This window comes from Xenopus tropicalis, chromosome 4 (assembly GCF_000004195.4).
Source record: "Xenopus tropicalis strain Nigerian chromosome 4, UCB_Xtro_10.0, whole genome shotgun sequence".
Classification (NCBI taxonomy): Eukaryota; Metazoa; Chordata; class Amphibia; order Anura; family Pipidae; genus Xenopus; species Xenopus tropicalis.
Genome location: NC_030680.2, coordinates 103,033,350 through 103,056,549, shown reverse-complemented (window position 1 = coordinate 103,056,549; position 23,200 = coordinate 103,033,350).

Here is a 23,200-nt window from a genome sequence, read left to right as displayed (position 1 = left end):
TAAGGGAGGAGTTGAATTACTTTGTGAGCCCAATAAGAATTGTAAAAGGGTTCCTATGAGTCAGAGACAGACTAGCATGATTTGTTTTCAGTCTGTGGAATCAAGTATAAATACTATTATATTTATATCTGGCAGTTCAGAAAGTGTTCATACACTTTTTCTAAATAATCCCAACTGAACAAGCTCATAGTTAAAAGGGAATGGGGTATTTTTTCCCCTTTTAATTCAGGTTGAGAAGATGGGGCAAGGATTAGATAAACGGGAGAAACATGTTTATGTTGCTGTGTAGAGTAAATTAGTTGTGACCCAACTGTAACTTGAATTGTCCAACTGTTCCAAAGCTATTGAGTGAGTATAGTACCTTGAAATGCTAAAGTAAACAATTTCATTTTAGCATGATGTTAGTTGACTTGCTGGGGCTTTTTGCACCCCCTGCCATATGTGATCCACAGGATATCATGGGAAATGTAGAAGCTGCCCTGTTTGAACAGACACAAATGCACTAAGCAAACAATACCAAAAGCTTTACCACTGATGGTTAAAGACTTTGGAAATAATATTTTAATGGTGATTCACAAAGCATCATGACAGTTGTAGTTCAGAAAGACTGTCACCTCCATCTAAATTGAGGGCTGGGGTGTCTGGTCATATATTTGTCACTAACATTGTGTGTAATTATTCTTGACGCTTTTTTTTCCCACAGGATATTTGCCTCACACACCTTGCAATATGCAACTTATTTAGTGTTTGTTCAAAATTATGTTATTTGAAAATTAAAGGTGTATTTTTGGAACATTCCAAAACTCTAACATTCAGATACTGCTTATTGCCATAAACTATATGAGAGGGCATAGATTCTGCTGGAGATATTGCACAATTTTGTGCTCACTGCTTTCTTACTGGTGTTCATCATGCCACATCTTCTTAGCACAGTAATATGCTTTTAATTATCTGTAAATTTTTGTTAGTCCTGGGCAAATTTGATGTTTGATTCCAGATAGGGCATTATCTGCAAAAAGTTGGTATGTTCGCCCTGTGCTTGTGTGGGTTTCCTTCCACACCTCAAAAACATACAGGTAGGTTCATTTCCTTCTGATGAAATTGACAGCAGTGTGTGAATTAGATTGTAAGCTTCACTGAGGCTATCCCAGCTGTTGTATAATCTCTGAAAAGCACTGGACAATATGTTGGTGCTATATAAAAAAAATAATGTTAAAGTTATATCACCATTAAATACTTGGATATATTTAGACAGGGACATGCCCATATACTTTATATTATATTGCAAATGTATTTACTTGACCTTTTTTTCGAGGGATTATTTACAAATGCAAAATTGTATCCATTAAATCACTTTTCATAAATGTACTTGCTTGTATACATGCTTCTCTGGAATTTCGGAGCTTGTAAGTTCTGCTTTTCACTATAAAGTGCAACGTATAGGAGCCACGGGCAAAAATGAACCTTGTAATTAACTCTTCAGTAAAGAAAAACAGTGGCACTGCTTGATAAGTCTAAAGGGGTTCGATGCCCTTAAAGGAAAAGCGACACTAAAATTTTTTAAGTAAAAAAGCTATTCTACCCTGCACCAATAACTGCCCTATCCTGCAAACCACCTGCTAAAACTTGGCTTCCTGTCAATTGAACTACGGCGATAAGGCGAAGTGAGGAGTTGCATCCACTATGCGGCGATCGATTGATCGAGCCTAGCCTTCTTTCTGTATAGGAAGGAGTCAGGCTAGGCTCGATCAATCCATCGTCGTGTAGTGGATGCAGCTCCTTCCTTCGCCTTATCGCCCTAGGATAGGGCAGTTATTGGTACAGGGTAGAATAGCTTTTTTACTAAAAATTTAGTGTTACTGTTAACAAAATAAAATTTAAAGGAAATGTAACAACACTAACTTTTGGGGGTGCAGTCCTTTCAACAGATGATATTAACATGGAATAAATACTTTCCTAGGAATTGCTATTACTTCCAAAGCTTATTTTTATGTGTTGGTGCAACTAACTTGCACCAATTGACTAATAAACTATTGCCATTGTGTAAACATTGTGCTTTGACTTGCACTATAAATATGTGCACTGTGTTGTGGGGACCAGTAACTGCACAGAATTTTTGGAAAAACAATTGTGGGTAAAGAAAACAAATGCTTGCATTTCTTTGTATTAATGAATGAGCATTCTGTGTAATTGACAGTACATCACTCACTTGTGTGAAAAATACAAATGTGCCATTGCATTGTACTTCTCTAAATAAAGAAGGAATGTGTTTAAAAGAAGCTGATGAGCTGATTTTTAGAGAAATTCTCCCAAAACCCTAATAGTCCCACCCATTTGGTCCACTTCCTGCTTTCTCCTTTCCCAGGCTGTGAGGGGGGGGGGGGTGACATTCAGCACACTGCACTGTAGGATAGGAACCAATCAGCAGCTAGGCTGACCTGATAGGGAACCAAAGCTTATCTTTGCTTGTGTGGATGCAGGACTGTCATTGGCTACTCCCCTCCTACTGTGCTTCTGGCAAGGACAAGCACAGCCCTCATTTGAAACCCAGACAGGGACCAGAGCAGATCTATGGGAAGCTCCAATTTTTTTAAAAAAATTTATAAACTTTTTTAGCTCAGAGTGAACAGCGCTGGATTTCACTGTTGGGCCCCGAGAGGCTGTCCCCATTCTACACCCCCCTCACATATGGAGCACTGGGGACAGGATGCGCTGAGGTTTTCTGCTTTGCACACAAATATATTGTTGCCTACAGGTTTGGGGGGGTTTAAAATTTGCTCTATGTCTTCTTTAACACTGTCTAGAATTTAAAAGATCCTTTATGCCATACCATTGATGAAAATAGCCTATACAAAATCGCAATAAGCATTTTTCCAGCATAATTGCCCGGGGATGATGTGCTGGTGGTGCATCAAAACTGACACAGTTGCACTTGCACTTTGATACCAATCAGACACAATTTCATGTAAAACTTTCTGGCTCTGGTATAATTTGCTGTGTTGTGAAAGTGACTTGCAGTTATTGACACAGCCCACTTTGGGAATAAGAGGAAGCAAGAGAAAGGCAGTGGTGCCAATCACAACTATTGGTGAAAGTACATTTAACGAATGGGACTTTTTGCGTAACAGATTGCAGAGAAATTTGCTGGCCTGCAACTGCGCTTGCGGTTGTAAATGACCCCTTATGACTATACTTATTTGTAGGTTTAATCCTATAAACAAAGTAATACTATTTTAAGAATGACTGGTACATGTTACACAGTACCATCATATGAAAAAGCCACATCTGTAACTGTTTAACAACATGGAATGTTATTGGTGTTTCCAGGGAGAAAGGTATTTGTGTGTTCTACCTGCTGTCTTTTGTGTCCTCCGACTCACTTGTTCTTTTTCACATACTGATTCAAAAACAGGAGCTCATAATCTGTGTATCAATCAAATGTAAAGCTTCTTAAAAGAAACTGAATCTCCTGATAATATTTCTTAACATTCATCTTCTCACCATCTCCCCATGATGCTTACTTAGATGTTGACTGCAAAGTGGAAGCTCTTTCCTTTGCATTCTTATAAAAGCACATGGCAATGCCACAGGCTTATAACACAGGAGAATTCTAATTCGCAGTTTCAAGGAAAACAAACATAATTAGGACACGAAAAGCCACTCTCTACTGGCCAACAGCATTCTGAAAATTCAGACAGCAAGATTATTCCTAAAAACACATTTATTCATGCTACAGGTGCCAACTGAAATATCTAGCTGTAATCATTTATTTAAATAATGGCATCAATTATGTAATGTGTTTTTAATTTAATTTACAGCATTTTTACATTGCTATAAATTCTACAGCAATGCTGTCTATGTGCTTCCAAAAAGTGGCATGATTATACAGCAAATTACATTACAAAATTATGATTTACCTTGTATTTCAATTATGATGTCGCACAATGTGACACTGGGTCATAAAAGTCAATGGTAGTGGCTCATCTGGCCTTAGTCCCGTAATAGCTGCTTCAGAAATAATATTCTTGCAATCTAGTATTATAATAGACAACTACTGTTAATACTATAGAACAACATATGAGTGTTATCCGATGGCATTGATCAGATAAAGGGAAATTTTACTGATGAAAAGCAAGCAAGAGAAATGAAAGACTAAACACATTTATTTGCATATCTGTGTCAGACCCTATGTTTGTAAGATGTTCAGGAAATAAAAATGTAATCTTTATACTCATCAGAAGGAATATCATAGCTGACTGGCAGAACAAAAATGATAAAGGGTTCACCTTCAAATTAATTTTTAGTATGGTGTAGACTATGATATTCTAAGACACTTCCCTATTGGTCTTAATTTTTAAACTCTAGCCTCAGGATATATCTGCTTTCTGACTGCAGTGACTCCTGTAACCAGGCAGCATTTTAAAATTCATGCTGGAGAGGCAGAACAGAAAGGCAAATATTTGAAAAACCACACAAAAAAGAATAAGTAATGTTATTAAATATACTGCATTGGACATTTAGTGCTTTAGAATTATATGAACATTGTCCACTAGATGCTGCTGTTGTATAAAAACTGTTTTTGTGCAACCAAGTCTAACAATGACTAATTTACCTTTGATACATGTATGTATATAATTAGGTATTTCAAGAAATGAAGTGAGTTTAGCATTGCTAATTGGACATTTCTAATGAGCTGGATTTCAGTTAAAGATCACCCGATGCAAACTGACAAACTTTCATAACTATAATAATTTTCCACTCACCTCCACCCCTCATTTAACTGTCACAAATTTCTTTCTGCTTTATGTTTCCTGTCATTTTAGATTTTTTTTTTTACATGCAACATTCTATTATAAGTAAGATTTCTTTTATTGCATGTTTCTGTCACACCATTATTATTATTATTACAAACTAAGAAAATGATTGTGATATGTGTGATTGAGGGCAGGTTAAATTCTCCATTATGAAATATTTAACAATGTAGAAGTGGTTCATAAAGAAGAAGGATTCTTCCACCTGGAGATATAAAATTGGAATCAACCCTTTTATTGGTTAGAATTGCCTTATGTCATACAGTTATTGTCTGGCAATACTGAAGGTATGATGGTAAGATGGGGAATCTTAAGCGATTCCTATGGGTTTTAGATGTTTTCCCATTTCTTGTACCTGTGTCGATACCTATGTCAAATCATCAGAATGTGTTCAACTGAGCGGCCAAACATCATTCTGCTCCATGGGGAGATACCTCCTGTCCAAATCCTGATTGCAAGTGCATATAACAGGTGGAAAGAAAGGGTACTGACAATTTTTAAGTTTGGAATTTCAGCCCAGTAAAAAAATGGTTAAATGTGATATGCTCTGTATTACCACATTTAATAAATTAACCAATTAGTCACAAGAATTTTATTTGAAAACTTTTTTACTGTTTAATGAACTTCCCGTGCTCTCATAATTGGGCACCTTTGATAGATGTATATTTTTCTTGTTGTTAGTATGCAACACAGTCATTGAAATAATTTGTTTTTTTCTCTACATTTTACTTTCATAAATCCTTTATTATTTCATTAAAATATTGTAACTATAGAAACTTTATATATGTCACATACTTCAGACCTCTTGTTCTACATCAGACCTCATGTTCAATTTAGCTAAAACACCATAATTAATTATCAGTATCAGCTGTGGTATTACAGTATAAGAAAGGACTGAATATAAACACATTAGAGGGTCATTTACGGCCACAAGTGCAGCTGCAGGGCCACTAAATTGACTGCAGTCAATTACGTGTTAAATCCTTGTGTTGAAAGGCACTTCTTCCACTTCTGTATAGTTGCACTTTGCACCTCTGCCTTCCTCATGCCTCCTATTGTGAATTAAATGTGATAGAACGTATTGATGCTGAGGAACCTTGGAGCTACTGCCACCTCCAAAGGTTGCACCAGGGTTCTCTGTGAGGCTGCCCCAATAGAAACAACAGACTTTTGCCTCAAGAACTGGCCGCACATGTCATTTAGGTGGTGAGCGCTAAACAGAGTTGTGCCTTATGTAACTATGCCCCTTGGGTCAAAATTGCTGCAACTGCACTTGCATTTTGATGCAAATCAGATGCAATAGCCATCACGATAAGACTGGAATTATGGGGGAAATGTTGCATTGCTGGTAAAAAAGATGGCCATTGCATCCCAAACTGTACTTTATACACTGCAGTGCAGTAAGGTAAGTAAACCGTCCCTATTATGTATAATGTATTAAGTATGTATCTTTTGTGTAAAACAATTTTTAAAACTGCATGCAATGTGTGTGTGTGTGTGTTGTATAGCTCATAAAATAAACCACAGACACCCACAGTAAATTAGTCTGTACAAAAGTTAGTTATCATTCCTCTTAAAACAATACATTTCAATATTATATTTTTTCAGAGACTTCTTATTTATATCAGTTCTGAAGAATTGTTTTAGCTTGTGGTTAGATGTCTTCGACCTGCTCCAAAGCAGTTCAATAAGAATGATTTCTGAATAAACAATGCAATCTATATTGTCTCTGTACTCAAGATCCAAAAGGTCTTGAGTATGGAAAATGTCTATATATGTTACAACTTAAGTCACAATTCAAAATCAGTTCACTCATCTCTCAGCTGTCTTTTATTTGTAGCAACTTCTAAAATACTATATATAATATAACCATTTGCACTATCAATACTACTGACTGGTGTAAATACTTATGTGCAAATGGGGCTGACTACATCTCTAGTTGTGTAAATTTCTATGTATTATTTATTCCTTCTGCCAAGCAATATTAAGTGGCATGATTTTAGTCCTATGTTGTTTCCTGGGTAGAGGTGAATCATTCAGGGTTCTGATCATTTTGACAGCCTCAATTCCCCCTTCCAAAAAAAATCCTTAAGAACAATTAAGCAAAGCCTGCTTGTTTCCAAGGAAACTAAATATTCAGATCAAGTCTTTTATCTTTCATGCCCAAGAATATTAGTCCTCAGGACCCATGTTACATGAAATAGGGCGTGGGTTGGCTCATAAGTAATTTCTTTCCAAGGTGAGAAAGATTGTTTGAAAAAACTTTTGATGACCAAACTACCAAAATGACTGACTAACCTACTTATATCAAGCTCATATAGTTTTATAGAAGGTAAATGATAATATGTTTTTGTTGCTTATACTTTACTCATTCTTTATTCTGCATAGCTCAATCTATAGGAAACAATTATTATTTAAATGAAAGCAATTTGGTAGCCTTGTGTGCTGGACAATATCACATAATTATGCTTATCAGTTTACTTTGCACAGTGGGTTAGTAGCTGCAATGAAACTGTTACCAAGCAATTGCTGCTATCAAGATATGTGAATGACTGTCAGCTCTCTAGTCATTTATCAGGCAGAATGCGGCATTGCAGTGCACACAAACATCACACTGTATTATGCATTGAAAATTATTTTAATTTGCTGACAGAATGCTATGAAGCCCCAGTGCAATTTGCGAGTGATATTTTCTCTGTTCAGTGTATCTTCTCCACCAAGCATATTACTTCTTTCATGCTTAGATGCTGTGTGGGTGTCTGCTCCCGAATGCATTTTTAGAATCTATAGATTAAACTTTTTTTTTCAGCTTCACCCTGTATAAGCAGTGTCAGACTGGGATGCCAGGAACCTACCAGAAACCTTAAAACCATGGGTCCACTCTCCAAACTATTTTTCCTTTAAGTCTCTTTTCTTTACATGCTATACTTACATCCATTCAGCCTCTTTGTTCCCATAAAGAAATAGGGAACGACCATGAAATAGGCCAAATGGTTGAAGCAGGAGGAACCACTGACACCTCAGCTAGTATGGCAGAAAGTATGGCAGAGTAGGGCAAAATAAAGTTAACCAACAAGCAAATGTTCAGTTTTATGAGTCATACACACTCTCACACAGTGAATTCTCCTTGGAGCCTCTAGGACCCCTGTCTCTGCACAGTGCTCAAGCTTCACACAGCACACTTTCTCTGAAGCCTCCAGGGCTCCTATCTCTCTCTACAGTGCCCAAGCTTTCCCTTAGCTGTCTCTCTCTTTAGCTTCTCTACAAGGCCACTACCATAACCCTACACACTTATAATGCCTTTCTGGCATACAATTGCCTCTGGGGCGCTCCCCCAAATACTGACTCCTTGCAGGGACCCAAACTGTCCTTTGTAGCTAACCTGTCTAACTCTTGCTCCTAGAGTGATCACTTTCTACCTCCCTATTTACCCTAGCAAGGGACGGGTAGTCACCTGGTTCCTACTCAGAAGCATTTGTCTCTGCAGATCTTAGCAAGAACAGTCTGGAACAGCACCACATATATTCTTGTTTAAAATGCCTTTATTGCACACATCTTAGGACATTACAGCAACGTTACAGGCCATGTGTGGCTTTTTATCCAGCTGCAGATCTTATCAGGCCAAAAGAGGAAATGCCTTAGCAAGGCACTGCCTTATGAAAGGGACATTCCACCTACAGACTAACCTTAATTGTTAGTGCCATCTAGTGGCCAAACTAAGCATAGCCCAACTATTTACATAAAATTACATTCTAATTTCACCTCTCTACACACTGGGATCCCAATGGGCCAGGCCAACACTTTCAATAAATTAGCTCTTCTTATATGATAAGCTAAGGCTTTTAGAGACTGAAAGGTATAGTCCACTGAAACATGAAAAGATCACATGAAACATCTAATAAACAAATCAATTAAATGGCTCTTGTACTGGGTACTAAAATAAAGCCAATATGCACATGTGTTCGTTAATTGGACCAAAGCAACAGGTATTTCTTAAAAAAAGAACAAATTTGTGCTTCAGGGATAAAGTCAGTATTCAGACCTCTGAAAAACGATGAGACTTCTTACACTGCCTAGCACTACCCTAGTATCTAGTTGTGAATTCTCAATGTTGTCGATAGGACTTAGGGCAAGGTTGCATAGCCATGGGATTGATCTATCTATCTATCATCTAGTCTCAAACAACTTTATTTATTTTCCCATTTATTAAAACATTCAAGTTTTTTTAGCCTCATTGAAAATGAATGGAATAATGTGATTTTTGCCATTGTGCAACATTTTCTCTGAGAATATTCTGTTGTTTCATAGATTCTTAGATAAGCTAGCATTCAAGAAGAAAAGTTGCACCATTTTTCTCTTTTTGAGGATAAAAAGGTATTTGTTACTAAATGATGAGCCAAAAACATAGAAAATTCCTTTTTTAATAGAGATGTGACAAGTTTGGAGCACACTTATTTTTATTTTAATTCTTATATTTGTATGCAGCATGCATTACTCATCTGTGGTTTAAATGAGCATTGCTGTTGGGTAGAAAGAGTACTACTCCAGATCTTGTTCAAGCACACCCTTGTTGGTAGGTTGCTGGAAAGTATAGTGCATCTTTTGGCTTCTGTTGCCTATTGCTGACACAGTCTGCTTTTGGAAGTCCTGTGTAACGTGAAGACTACCAATATGTCTAAAAAGAATACGTAACTGAAGGAATACTAAGAACATAAAATAGCAGGGTCTCACCTTTTCTGTACATATTGTGGGGATTTAGCTGTTAGCAGCCGGTAGCGGATGGAAATCTGGGCTTCACAGATGAGACAGACAACTCTGGTTTGCAACAAAAATGGTCAGGCTCCTGCCTGTGCTTTATTTTCCACAGTAAAGCAGTATATATCACAACTTGGTATTTGCAAGTAAACAGTTCAAGAAAACAGAAGTCTCACCAGACTGTAGTTTCAACACACGGGATACCCAAATCCTCACTGCCAACGCTCGGCAGTGCTTTTCTGGAGTCCCAGAACCAGGGGAGCTTGTCATCAGTCCAGCCTGCCCCTCTCAGTCTCTCTCAGAAACTCAACTCTCTGGTCGTGACTCCCACTGCTCCCTCACAGTGGCAGGTGGCACCCCCAGCTCCTCTGGGAGTCCCCAACACAGGCAGCCCTCCTGCTCTGTGCCCTGCTCTGGGAGTGACCTCCAATCAGACAAGGATTAACCTCCAAGTCTCTCAGCCAAAACTGACCCCTGCTGCACACCCAGGCTCACCTTAAATGATTCAGGTGTTGCCTAATTGGCTCCAGCATTCCCTAATTGGCTCCAGCATTCCCTAGCCATACTTCAGGGTCCTAGCCTCTCCTGCCCTGGAGATTTAAAGGAGCCAGTACCTCAGCCTGGGTGTTATATACCTGCCATCCAACAGACAAGTCTCACTGAGACAAGCCTTTTTGTCACAATATTTACCCAAAATCCTTATCATTCTCTCTACCTATATGAACATCCTTTTGTGAAAAATCTTAAAACACTTAAGTTAACTGTCAGTTACACAACCTTGATTCACACTTCCAGTTCCTAATGTCTGAAGCCTAGCATATTCCTGATCTTTTAAGCAACTATTACTGTTAATAAAACAAATGGGAACCATTCAAGAAACGTTTTACTATTGTTAATAGTTAGGAAAAATATAGAATTTAGAAAACAGTAGATGTAGTTTTCAGGAGGCAGATCTTCAGTATCCTTTTGAGTCCCTTATTAAGCATAGGAATGATTTCTTTATCAGGTAATAACCGTGGCACTTTTTCTTTTACTGTATCTGTATTAATAAGCTGAATTATATTTGAGAAATAGAGAGAATCCACTAAACTGAAAGCTATTGGCAATTCTACAACAAGAAAACAGGGCAGGCCTTTTCATAGACTGCTGAATTTTAATCATTCCATTTGTCTGGCTCTTGCTATTCATCATAGAACTTTATTATGTGATGCTGATGATGTTTCATCGATGCAGTGTAACAGCTCAGAATCTGACAGTTGTTATAGCAATGGCACTAGAAGGGCAAACTAGACAGAGGAAAAATAAAAATCCAAAGTAGTGCATAGCAAAAAGTTAACAATGATTGCACAAATTGTGGTGTAGGTTTTGGTTGCCTTAGCCTTAAATCATAGATTCCCAAACTGGGAAGCTACCCTCATTGGGAGGCTAAAATAGCACAAAGGCCATTAAAGGAGAAGGAAAGGCTAATAAATAGTTAATCTCAAGCTGCAGGCATACCTTTAGGTGTCTCAATATTGCCCTTAAGTCTCCCCATATTTCACCTGTTCAGAAGATCTGAAGCCAAACAGGGAGAAAAAACGCTGAGCTGTGTAAAGAAACTTCCCATAATGCCTCACTCCTGACTTCACCATGGGACCGGGACACTGTAGGTGGTGCATGCGAATTGCCAGTTTTTAGTGTGACAAGCAGGTGCACTCCCCCCTCCCCTGCCTCATCAGACACAATAAGAAGCGCAGGCAAGCACTCAAGCAAGCGACGGGTAATGAGCGGGGGGGGGTTGCAATCGGGGGGCTGTTTGATCGCTACAGGGGGGTGATATGGGGGTCTGTTTCATTGCCGAGGGGGGGACTGTTTGATTGCCCCGGGGGTTGCGAGCGGGGGAATCCAAGATGGCGGCCGTGAGATGCTGCAAATACAACTAAGTTAATCCCAATTTTTTATTTTTGTTGCCTCACTGTTTTTACTTGTGAATTTCCATGTTGATTGCAAGCTTTTTATTGTTTTTTATTTATTTTTTTTTTTTAAAAAAAGCACTTGAAATTAAAAAATACAATCATGGAGAAAAATATGAGGGTGGTTGTTAATGGTACATTCTCTACTTGGAATAAGGTTCTCAGTGGGGTCCCTCAGGGTTCTGTACTGGGTCCACTTTTGTTTAACTTGTTCATAAATGACTTGGGGGAGGGTATTATGAGTAATGTATCAGTGTTTGCAGATGACACAAAACTCTGCAGACCAGTCAATTCTATCCAGGATGTGACATCCCTGCAGCAGGATCTTGACCAACTGGCAATCTGGGCAGCTAAGTGGCAGATGAGATTTAATGTGGATAAATGTAAGGTCATGCACCTGGGATGTAAAAATATGCAAGCCCCGTATACCCTTAATGGGACTGCACTAGGCAAATCCCTAATGGAGAAGGACCTTGGAGTCCTTGTAGATAATAAACTTGGCTGTAGCAAGCAATGGCAGGCAGCAGCTGCAAGGGCAAACAAGGTTTTGAGCTGTATTAAAAGGGGTATAGATTCACGGGAGGAGGGGGTTATTCTTCCCCTTTACAGAGCGCTGGTAAGGCCCCATCTAGAATATGCTGTTCAGTTCTGGTCTCCAGTGCTCAAACGGGACATTACTGAGTTAGAGAGGGTCCAGAGAAGGGCAACTAAGCTGGTAAAGGGTATGGAAAGTCTCAGTTATGAAGAAAGACTGGCCAAGTTGGGTCTGTTTACACTGGAGAAGAGGCGCTTAAGAGGTGACATGATAACTATGTATAAATATATAAAGGGATCATATAATAACCTTTCTAATGTTTTATTTACCAGTAGGTCCTTCCAACGGACACGAGGGCATCCACTCCGTTTAGAAGAAGGGAGGTTCCATTTAAACATTCGGAAAGGATTTTTTACTGTGAGAGCTGTGAAGTTGTGGAATTCCCTCCCCGAATCAGTCGTACTGGCTGATACATTATATAGCTTCAAGAAGGGGCTGGATGGATTCTTAGCAAGTGAGGGAATACAGGGTTATGGGAGATAGCTCTTAGTACTAGTTGATCCAGGGACTGGTCCGATTGCCATCTTGGAGTCAGGAAGGAATTTTTTCCCCTCTGCGGCAAATTAGAGAGGCTTCAGATGGGGTTTTTTTTGCCTTCCTCTGGATCAACTAGTAGTTAGGCAGGTTATATATAGGCATTATGGTTGAACTTGATGGACGTATGTCTTTTTTCAACCCAACTTACTATGTTACTATGTATGAGCAAGTTGTGTGTTGTTTACCTTGTTTTACCCAATTCAGACCTTCGATGAATAATAAATCAGCCCTTTTGTTTGACCTTTAAACATTCTATAGATATGTATTTTTATTGATTTCATATTTATTGATTTTATGCAAGATTACCCATTCTTTTTGCATTGATCTGCTGCTTCCTTGCCTTCCAGACATCTGTTTGGACCACGATTGCACAATATTTGCATTGAACATTTTCTCAATAATCTAAATTGGCTACAATTCAATATGTAAACAGTAAAAAAAAACAAAAAAAGGTAGTATTTAGTAAAGGTAAGTATTTAGTATTTAATTCTTAGATCAAGGGACATCATATAGTTACTTTTTATTTTCTGTTTGTGAGATCGAAGTCACCAGCAATTAAAGATGCTAATACATTAGCTGAAACATCTACATTGTAAGCCATTCAATACTTCACTATTATTCTGAGACACTGATGGTATGATAATATAGTTCTACATTCAGCTTTCATATGTAACCTTTGAAATAAATTGGAATATATTTTCCCTTTACTCTAGCACAACTACTCAAATACACATATACACACTGGGAGATCATAAACAACGATTTTATAAAGGTCATTCTCTCAGCATGTACTTGCTGCTTACAGCAAAGAATGCACATGACTATTAAAAGGTCAGGATTTGTGATTTTTTTTTCTTATTAGAAATATGTGGCATGACTATAATTCACCTTCGAATTCACAATTATTCAGTTATTCAACGCATTATGAATATCATTCTTAATCGCTGAAATGGAATCACATAGACTTCCTGGATCATCAAGGGTGTATGTGATAGTTTTGAAAATAATAGCATTAAACCTCTTTTACATCTCTTTTATCTGCAGTAAATGGTCAGAGTAACCTTTCTGTGCCACTGTCAGCTAGAGGAAAATTTGTTGCACTGTCAAGCAATCCACTGGCTTCAGCAATCTTATTTCTAAAACGCTGTATTTTTTTCTGCTGTGTGTTGACAGCAAACAAATTCTGTTCTGCTGATTTCAAGGTACAAGATTCAGTTAAAAAATAGGAGCCAGTCAAGTTTGCATGGCATAAATAAGGACACATTGAGTTAGCTCGCCTTATTAACTCCATCTTGTAGGCGGCTGTGGCTATAGTAACTGCAACAAAATCTAAAGTAGGAATAGTACACATTAGGTCAGGGGTAGGGAACCTATGGCTCGAGAGCCAGATGTGGCTCTTTTGATGGCTGCATCTGGCTCGATGCCAAATCTTTAATAAAAAAAAATAATGGGTTGTGGCCTGCACTCGGCGGATAGAAGACTTGTTCTAAGCCTTAGGACACGTCTTCTATCCGCCGGGCGCAGGCCATGCCCTCCTCCACATCGCATCCACATCCGGCATCCTTGGGACCCACCCTACCTTGCCCCTGCATTCGGCGGATAGAAGACGTGTTCTAAGCCTTAGAACACGTCTTCTATCCGCCGAGCGCAGGCTACGCCCTCCTCCACATCGCATCCGGCATCTTGTATGGCTCTCACGGAATTACATTTTAAAATATGTGATGTTTATGGCTCTCTCAGCCAAAAAGGTTCCCGACCCCAGCATTAGGTGCTTGTTGCAGGAACAACTACCCATGAAATTCTGCAATAGTTGACATGTTTAAAACTTTGCCTATCAACGTTATATTTCAGTTAAATTTACCATGCACTTCTGGTTACTGATCTGAATACATTCGGTTCTCCTTGAGCTTGGACTCGTTAACTTAAGAATCTTTTTCAGTTGTCAGCAACCTTGAGCAACTTGTGACCATTAAATAATGCTGGGATTTGTAGTACAGCAGCATTTTAAGAATCACCAAGTATAAAAGTGTGACAATTGAACTGTTTGCGATTTATTATACCAAAAATAGGGTTTGGGACTTTCTACTTTAAAAATTGAAACTGTTGTTTTGCTATTATTTTGAAATGGTTGGTACACTAATGCTATAGGGATTAAATGATTATATTATTTTAGGGGTAGGCTAGGCCTTAAAGGAAAATTAAAGCCTAACTAAAGAAGTAGGGCAGAAATGTTGTACATTATGTTTTGGGTTTCTGTACCAGCCCAAGGCAACCACAGCCCTTTAGCAGGGAAGATCTGTAAGATCTGTGCCTCCAAAGATGCCCCCAGTAGCTCCCCATCTTCTTTTCTGCTGCTTCCCTGTACATGCTCTGTGCTGCTTTCAGTTACCGAGCTTAGGGACCGACTCAAAATATACTGCATAAATAGCGTATAAATGTAACAGCAAAAAAACCAGGGCATTTGCATCAGAATTGAATTATTAGCCCTGTAGCATCAGCTTATATGACAGACAACCCTCATTTTCTGCTTAATAATTTGCAACAACCCTTAAGCTTAGCTTCTCAACAGCTTCTCAGACCACACTGAGCATGTGCACTGTCCCGGACAGTTCCAAGGGGGGGGGGGGGGGGGTGCGGTAATGTGACAACTGTAACAACCTATATCATTACTACTATAGAGATGCTGAAACTTTAAGCTAGTGCAGTCAGTTTATAATATATAATATGGTATTTCTAGTCATATTCATTTTAGGGTTTACTTCTCCTTTAATAATAAAAGGAGGTTTATTTATTATGCTGTATAAAAAGTGAAGCATTACCAGTGATGTTTCCCAGGGCAACAAATCAGCATTTCTATTTCAACAGTTAGAAAACCGAAGCAAAGCATCTGATTGGCTGCTATGAGCAACATCACCGGTAATGTTTTACTCCACTTTTTACACAGCATGATGAATATACCCCTAAGTAAACAGTAGGAAAATCAACACCAAGTTAAAATTAGTGTGCCTTTTTAGTGCTACCCAATACTATTTAATGTAGGCAAAAGATAGTAGAATAGATTGGTAAAAGGACTAGGAAGCCACATTTACTAGCGGTACCAATAAGTGCAGTCCTCTGTTTTTTCCCTGTTCCTGCTCTTTTTTTCTGTCTCACTTAAAGTGACAGTGTAATGTTTCAGTTTTAACAGGAACATGTCACTCTGCCTACATAAATTCTAGAACTGCTATTCTTTTGTAATGTATGTGCCCCCTGCTAATATATGTGCCCCCCTACCCACCCCTTACTAAACTGTGTAAGTCTCCAGCACGGCTTGAAGTTGAGCAGCGTTAGGGTAAGAATCCATGGAACGGTTCAGTCTCTCCCGATACTTGCCAACTTTGCATGACTTCAGATTACTGAAGAGTTGCAAAGGTGGCAATCCAATCCAGCGATTAGTTGCCCGTAAAATGAATGACTGAACCACTCCGTGGGTTCCTACCCTTATGGTTTACTGTAAGGGGTGGGGCTATGTTCTCATAGGCTGGGGCACTGTTTACATTTTTCCTCCAGCCTATCACAACATTGTCCTGCCCCCAAAAGAGCTCTCACTCACAAAGCTGTTCAACTTCAGGCCATGCTAGAGTCGAACACAGGTTAGTAAGGGGTAAGCTGGGGGTGGCAGGGGGCATATACATTACTAAAGAATTGCAGCACTAGGGTTTATGTAGGCATAGTGACACACTCCCGCTAAAACCTAAAATGTATGACTATCCCTTTAAAGCCTATAGTACATGCAATTTTCCTCTGCTGAATATTTTATCCAGTATTACCTCTCTGTGTCAGAGAGCCTTATCAAGAGCAGTTTTTGGACCAGAAAGTCAGTTCTGGTGACAGGTAGCGGGGTAGTATCCATTCATGTTAATGAAGGGAGACACAGAGGGGTATCAAGTTTTTCTCCACTGGCTGAAATATGCTACCGGAAAAAAACTCTATGTGTCATAAAAAGGATGCTATGAATTCCTTATGACCCCTTTTTATTATAATACCACTCAAAACCTTTAATAGTTTTATGCTACTGTCTGATACATTAGAGGTTTATATTTATGTTTTTATAGTCTTAAAATTCAGTGCATCCATTTACTCTGCCTTGGCTAAGCTGTTTTTTTCACTCTCATTGGTAAATCAGCCTCAGGTATCTACAAGCAGTAGTTTAGTAAATATTAATGAGCCTTTCAGATAAAGGGTAATTAATCCTGCTTTGTATTATGGGACATTGGCTCTGATTCTGAGTGTATATTTAGAATGTCTGCCATAAATCAAGCCAGAGCTGCTGTTGTTTGCCAGAAAAGAAATAAAAATAGTCACATGATTACAAGGAAATGGATTACTTTATACAAGCATGGCATGGAGCAATATTATTTCCCAAATGCTACATTCATTTACATTATACACAATGTTTTCAGACACATTTTTCTTTGATGACCCAAGCAATTGAATTAATTTGCCATCGTCAGTGGCCCACTCTAACATTGTCAGTAACATTAAATAGTGGAGATAACCTACATTTACATACTACATATTTATGGCAAAAGTGCAAAAAATGGTGCTTTTCTCACAATGCAATAATTTTTCCACGAATTCTAGCAAAAGTCAAAAAGTTAAGTTAGTGCCAGGTAAAATATTGCACACAAATGGGAACAACTCATACCTGTTAGTAGCATTCTATCAGTACAGAAGCATGCTCTTCACTAGCGTATGATTCAGATGACACAACAATGAGCATCTAGAGACACTAAATGCAAAGGGTTCCTTGTACTGTACTTATCACCTTATGCCTCATATATCAAACTGCAAACTGGTACACTTCCCTAGTATAGCAGTAGCAAACACTTTGTGAATCGTGTTTTAATGGGGACGTTTCTGTGTCCATATTTATGCCTAGCTATAGTAATTAGCTCTTTTATTACTTTAACTTTTATTATAGTAATTAACCTAGCATCTGCAAAGAATAATTCTTTGCAGTCTTATTTTATATGTGAAGGGTTTTATATTACAGGTTTACAGATAGCCATAATATTTGGCCTGTCTTCGACTAAATGAGAAAAAAAGGTTAATTCATTGTAGGCACCAAAAAGCACCCTTCTATCACTTTATAACCTGGGCCAGCACACCCCTTTTAAAAAGAAATAGGCTCAGGGTACTTTGCTACAGAGCTTCACCCACTACTATGCTTTGATTGCTCCCATGTATAACTTGTGCTGGTTAAAACTGGGACAATACGCAGTACTGTATCAGCCCATACACACTATGGTAATACTGTTCTGTTCATGCCACAGTTTAAGGGATAGCTAGCATTAAAATGGTTCTCTTTTAGAAAGTACTACAGGTTTTTAAATAAGCAGTTCATCATCAGCTCATGGGAAAAGGTGAGTGATTTTAAGGTTTGATGGTAAATATTTGCCACCTTAAGTAATTTTACCTTTTGTTCTTTAAGCACTAAAATGATTGTATCCCAAAGAGGGTAGCTACCCGTAGCTAACTGTTCATTCACTGTCTCCTATGCTAACAAAACCTCATCTCCAGTTCCTCTTAATGTGGGGGTACCCCAAGGCTCTGTACTTGGGCCGTTGTTCTCCCTCTACAAGCTGTCCTTGGGAGATCTTATCCATTCATTTGGCTTCAAATACCATCTGTATGCTGATGATATCCAAATTTATTTGTTGACCCCTTCATTAACAGTTGAAACTGAGACTCAAATCTCTAACTGCCTCCTAGCTATCTCCAATTGGATGAACCAACACCACCTCAAACTAAACCTAACAAAAACTGAACTAATGATCTTTCCGCCTAAGCCTGGTCCTACCCCCCCCCCCCTTTACTACCTCTATTGATGGCACCCTCATCAACCCTGTTGATTCGGCAAGTTGTTTGGGGTGGTCTTTGACTCCTGCCTCTCCTTCTCTGACCATATTAACACCACTGTTAAAACCTGTCACTTTTTCTACGCAATATTGCCAAAATTCCTGGCCGACTCCTCTGTTCCTCGCAGAGCAACCGCTTGGTTGCGCCCCCCACTACTACTGCTGTCACCTGCCTTAAACCTTTTTGCCTTGCTGCCCCTTACATTTGGAATGCCCTCCCTGATTTCCTCCGGAGAGAATCCTCCCTCTTTTTAAAACTAAACTTAAAGACTACCTTTTGGAGCACTCGCCCAGCACCTGACCTGGGAACTGGCACTTATATTGTAATGTCACCCACTGTGACCTACAGCACTATTTGCCTATTTGTGTCTGTTAGTTACCCCTCCCATATAGATTGTAAGCTCTACGGGGCAGGGACCTCCATCCTCTTGTGTTTCTGACTCTTAACTTATTGCAACTGTATCTTGTATGTATTGTTATACTGTGTATTTATCTATTATTATCTTAATAACTCCCCTGTTTGTATTAATGTTTTCTACAGTACAGCGCTGCGTACATAAAGGTGGCCATACACGCACCGATAATATCGTACAAAACCTCGTTTCGTACGATATTTGGTGCGTGTATGGTATGTCGGCGAGTCGACCGATATCGCAGGAAGCTGCTGATATCGGCCGACTCGCCGATCGGACCAGTTGGAAAATTTTGATCGGGCGCCATAGAAGGCCCTGACCAAAATCTCCCTTCAGCGCTGAATCGGCAGAAGGAGGTAGAAATCCTATTGTTTCTACCTCCTTACCTGCCGATTCAGCCCTGAATGGTGTGTGGCGGATCTGACGACATCGTCAGATCGCCACGTGTATGGCCAGCTTAAGTAGCGCTTTATAAATAAAGATATACAATACAATACAATACCCACTTGTACATAGAGGTCTCCTAAATGACCCCAATAAACATACATTATAGCCTCTGAATCAAATGAATTGTTGAATTTTTACAATTGTAGTTAAGACATAGCCACTTTAACGTTGTTGGAAAATCTTCTAATTATATTTATTGTATTGTGCCAAAGTGTTTGCATGGTTTTTGCTACCATTGTTTTCAGTTCTGAGCATAATAAGGATTATACATTGATGAGTAAAATTCTACACCAATAAAAAGGTTTTCTCGATACAGACATTTACAACATTTCAGTAAACTGCAGAACCTTATCCACATACAGTATTATATAATCTATGCTAAAACCCTCAATATGACCTTTTAAAATATGCTAGAAAAGACTGCAAAAATATCACCCTGATTGCATTAGAGGTAATGCTTGGTTGATAAGAGACAAGAGCTGGCTTTTTCTGCACACTCGCTTGCCAGACAATTTCAGGTGATAATAATAAGTAGCAGTAGCACCAATTAACTACTAAGTTGCATTCCATGAAACTCCCCCAACAAAACTGTAAAATAACATTGTTTTAGCAACCAAAAATCTGCTTTTTACATTAACCTTAAAACATATTGATTTTTGTATGTATGTATGTATATCTTTATTTACATTTATCTTGATTTTTCCATCTATATCACTATTTAAAATACAGTGCATTTTATGGGTTTATCTGGTATATCCAAGTGCCTTGTGTTTGCATGGGGGGGGGGGGGGATGAATGGACATGCATAGTTAATGTTAGATACAATCCCATTTATATATTGGAAAATCTTAGTGAAAAATGATGATGGGGCATAAAAAATGGTAACCATTCAGTTCACACATAGTTTGCTTCCAGGCAAGTCTAGCATGGAATGTGTACACACAGCTCTAAATGCATTATATCTTGTCATTGCACAGTTCATGATGAAACAGTATAATATGTCTAGCACATTAACATGTTGTGTAAGTTGAGCATAATGACCACCATGAAGTGTGTGTGATTAATTAGATTAATTCATTCCCAAGATGCAATCTGTATCCAGCACCACAGCAAATTATCAGAGTAACTCCTGCTTCTATCTGTGTCACTAGCACCATGGTGGAATAGGTGCATGTAGTTATTGCATCATTTGTTCCTAATTTCTCTTTATTCATTTTTTTAATGAACTAACCCTCTACCCTAGAAATAATATCTTTGCCCAGGCATACTGGGGCTCATTTATAAACACTGGGCAAATTTGCTCCTGGGCAGTAACCCATAGCAACCAATCTTTGATTAGATATTTAAAGCCAACTGCTGGTAGGGCAAATAAAGCAAACTTCTGATTGGTTGCCATGGGTTACTGCCCAGTGTTTATAAATTACACCCCGCATATTTTGCTAGTGTGCTTTGATGTTGCTAGGCTACAAGTCTAGGTTATAAACATGGCATAAAGCGCTCTGGGAATTGCAGTTGAGTGATATCTAACATCACTGTGTGCGCTAGGTGTTCACACTCTCCTGTAGTAAAATATAAAAGTGGGATTTTGTGGTTTTACATTTCTCCTATAATTTTGTTTAAAGGGGTTTGCAACAGCCTAGATACTCCTCTAACCAGCAATGAATAAAAAAACTCAAGGTAAATTCCACTGCCCCCCAATAAACTGACTGATTTTATTAGCACATTAATTAATGGAACAATTTATATAACCTGCTGAATGTAGAGTAACATTAGCTGCTTATATAGAGATCTGTTTTCCCATGTATCTACCCACCTGCTGTTTCAGTAAAATCATTGGTGAGTTTGTATCATAGTAGCTGTGGTTGTAAAAAACACATCAAGTTTAAATTTACCTTACTGCTAGCTGATCATTTGTGCAGGGGAGCTGCTACCATGAGGCGAATTGAGAAACTTGCCACTCCTGGTATCTTTAAGAGCCCAATTTCAGGTTTTTAAAATGGAAATTCAGCTTTGCTAGTTCAGAGACCACAATTGCACTTTCTACACTAGCAATGCGCCCCCCCGGACCCCTTCTGGTGCTGTTAAGATAAGCGCGGGGGGGCAGCATCGGAGTAGCCGGCTCAGGGGCCAGAAATTCCCCTGCATTTATGTAGCACACGCAAGGGGTGTGGCCAAAAGATCTTGGTTTTGTGTTAATGGGCGGGTGGCCCATATAGATATCTTGTACAGGGCCCCCCCAAAGTTTCTGATAATGACCCTGCTTGCAAATAAGCCATCATGTGTGGCAAAAAAAAACTATGATAGATTCTTTCTAAATACAGGGCTTGTACTCATCATTCATAAAGCATTTAAGCGAGGCTAAATTATGTTTTATTTGATAAATATACAAACATATTGTCATTCTTGTTGAAAGGTAATTTATCTTCTGCTTTTCTTAAAAATGTAGTGTAATGATACAATTCAGTCTTTTAACAGCATACTTCAAAATAAAAGGAACCAGCAGAAGGCAGTGCAGCTCTTTAGGTCAAAATGTTTTGACATTTCTTCCTGATCCTGAATGTTTGGTGTTTTACATCAATATACATCCAGAATCAAGTGCTGCATATCAATTGGATAGAAATGAAAAGTAAGAAGCTATGGAATATCACGAATAAGGTCAAAACCCATGGATCTGATGACATTCCACCTGCATAAATGATACAGGGCCTGTCAGTGTAATTTAGACAGTCTAATGTCTCAAACCAGGTTTTATTGTAGTCAACAGAGACAGAAAGTGAATGTAAAGTTTCTGCAAAAGTCAAAATGCACTTTTCTAAGAGAACCATGTTTCATTTCCAAAATATCCCAGAAAGGGATCAGCTGGTGAAAATCTATAATATGAGTAATATAATAATATAATTATACAAAATTAATATTATATATATATATATATATATATATATATATATATATATATATAGATAGATATAGATATACAATAACATAAATAAATAATATAATCATATAACAAAAATAGCATATAATAATATATAAGATAAAATCTATATAACGCGTAATTAACACCTAAATAGGCTTAACCTTACACAGGTATGGGATCCCTTATCCGGTAACCCGTTATCCTATAGGTTTAAATAATGTTTTATTGATTTTTTTGTAGACTTTAGGTATTGAGATCCAAATTACGGAAAGACCCCTTATCCGGAATACCCTTGGTCCCGAGCATTCTGGATAACGGGTCCTATAGTAGAAATAATTATGTTTTTTTTAAATTGTGCCACCAAAAAGCATAAAAGCAATGGTGGTGGTGCATTAGAGAGGAAAAAGCATTAGAAGATGAAAATACAGGAATATTTAATTAAGTGTTAGAATTCAGGATGCATTACTAGATTACAATAAAATATGACAATGAAAACATTGTCTTTATTATTCCACCTCTGTTTTTGTAATCAGAGCATGAGTTTAATACTTTTAAGTGCTAATTGAGTGTGGAGAACCATACAGTCAGCCACAAAAGAAATCAGTCTGCACACAAAATAGTATGATTAATGCTTATGCAAGCTTGGTCTCCGAGCAAGGTTAAAAGATATTAGAATATTGTCCCACTATTTAGAATGTCAACTGGAACTTCTGATGTTTCGCTTCCTTATACTATAAATCATAGAGTGTAGTGGCTTGTATGCCCATCTGCTCTTTTACCCCCCTGTACTGACAAACCAGATCCAGATAACAGGGTATGTACATAGTTTGTAAAAAATATATGTATAAGAAAAAGGGCATTTACTGGTATTTT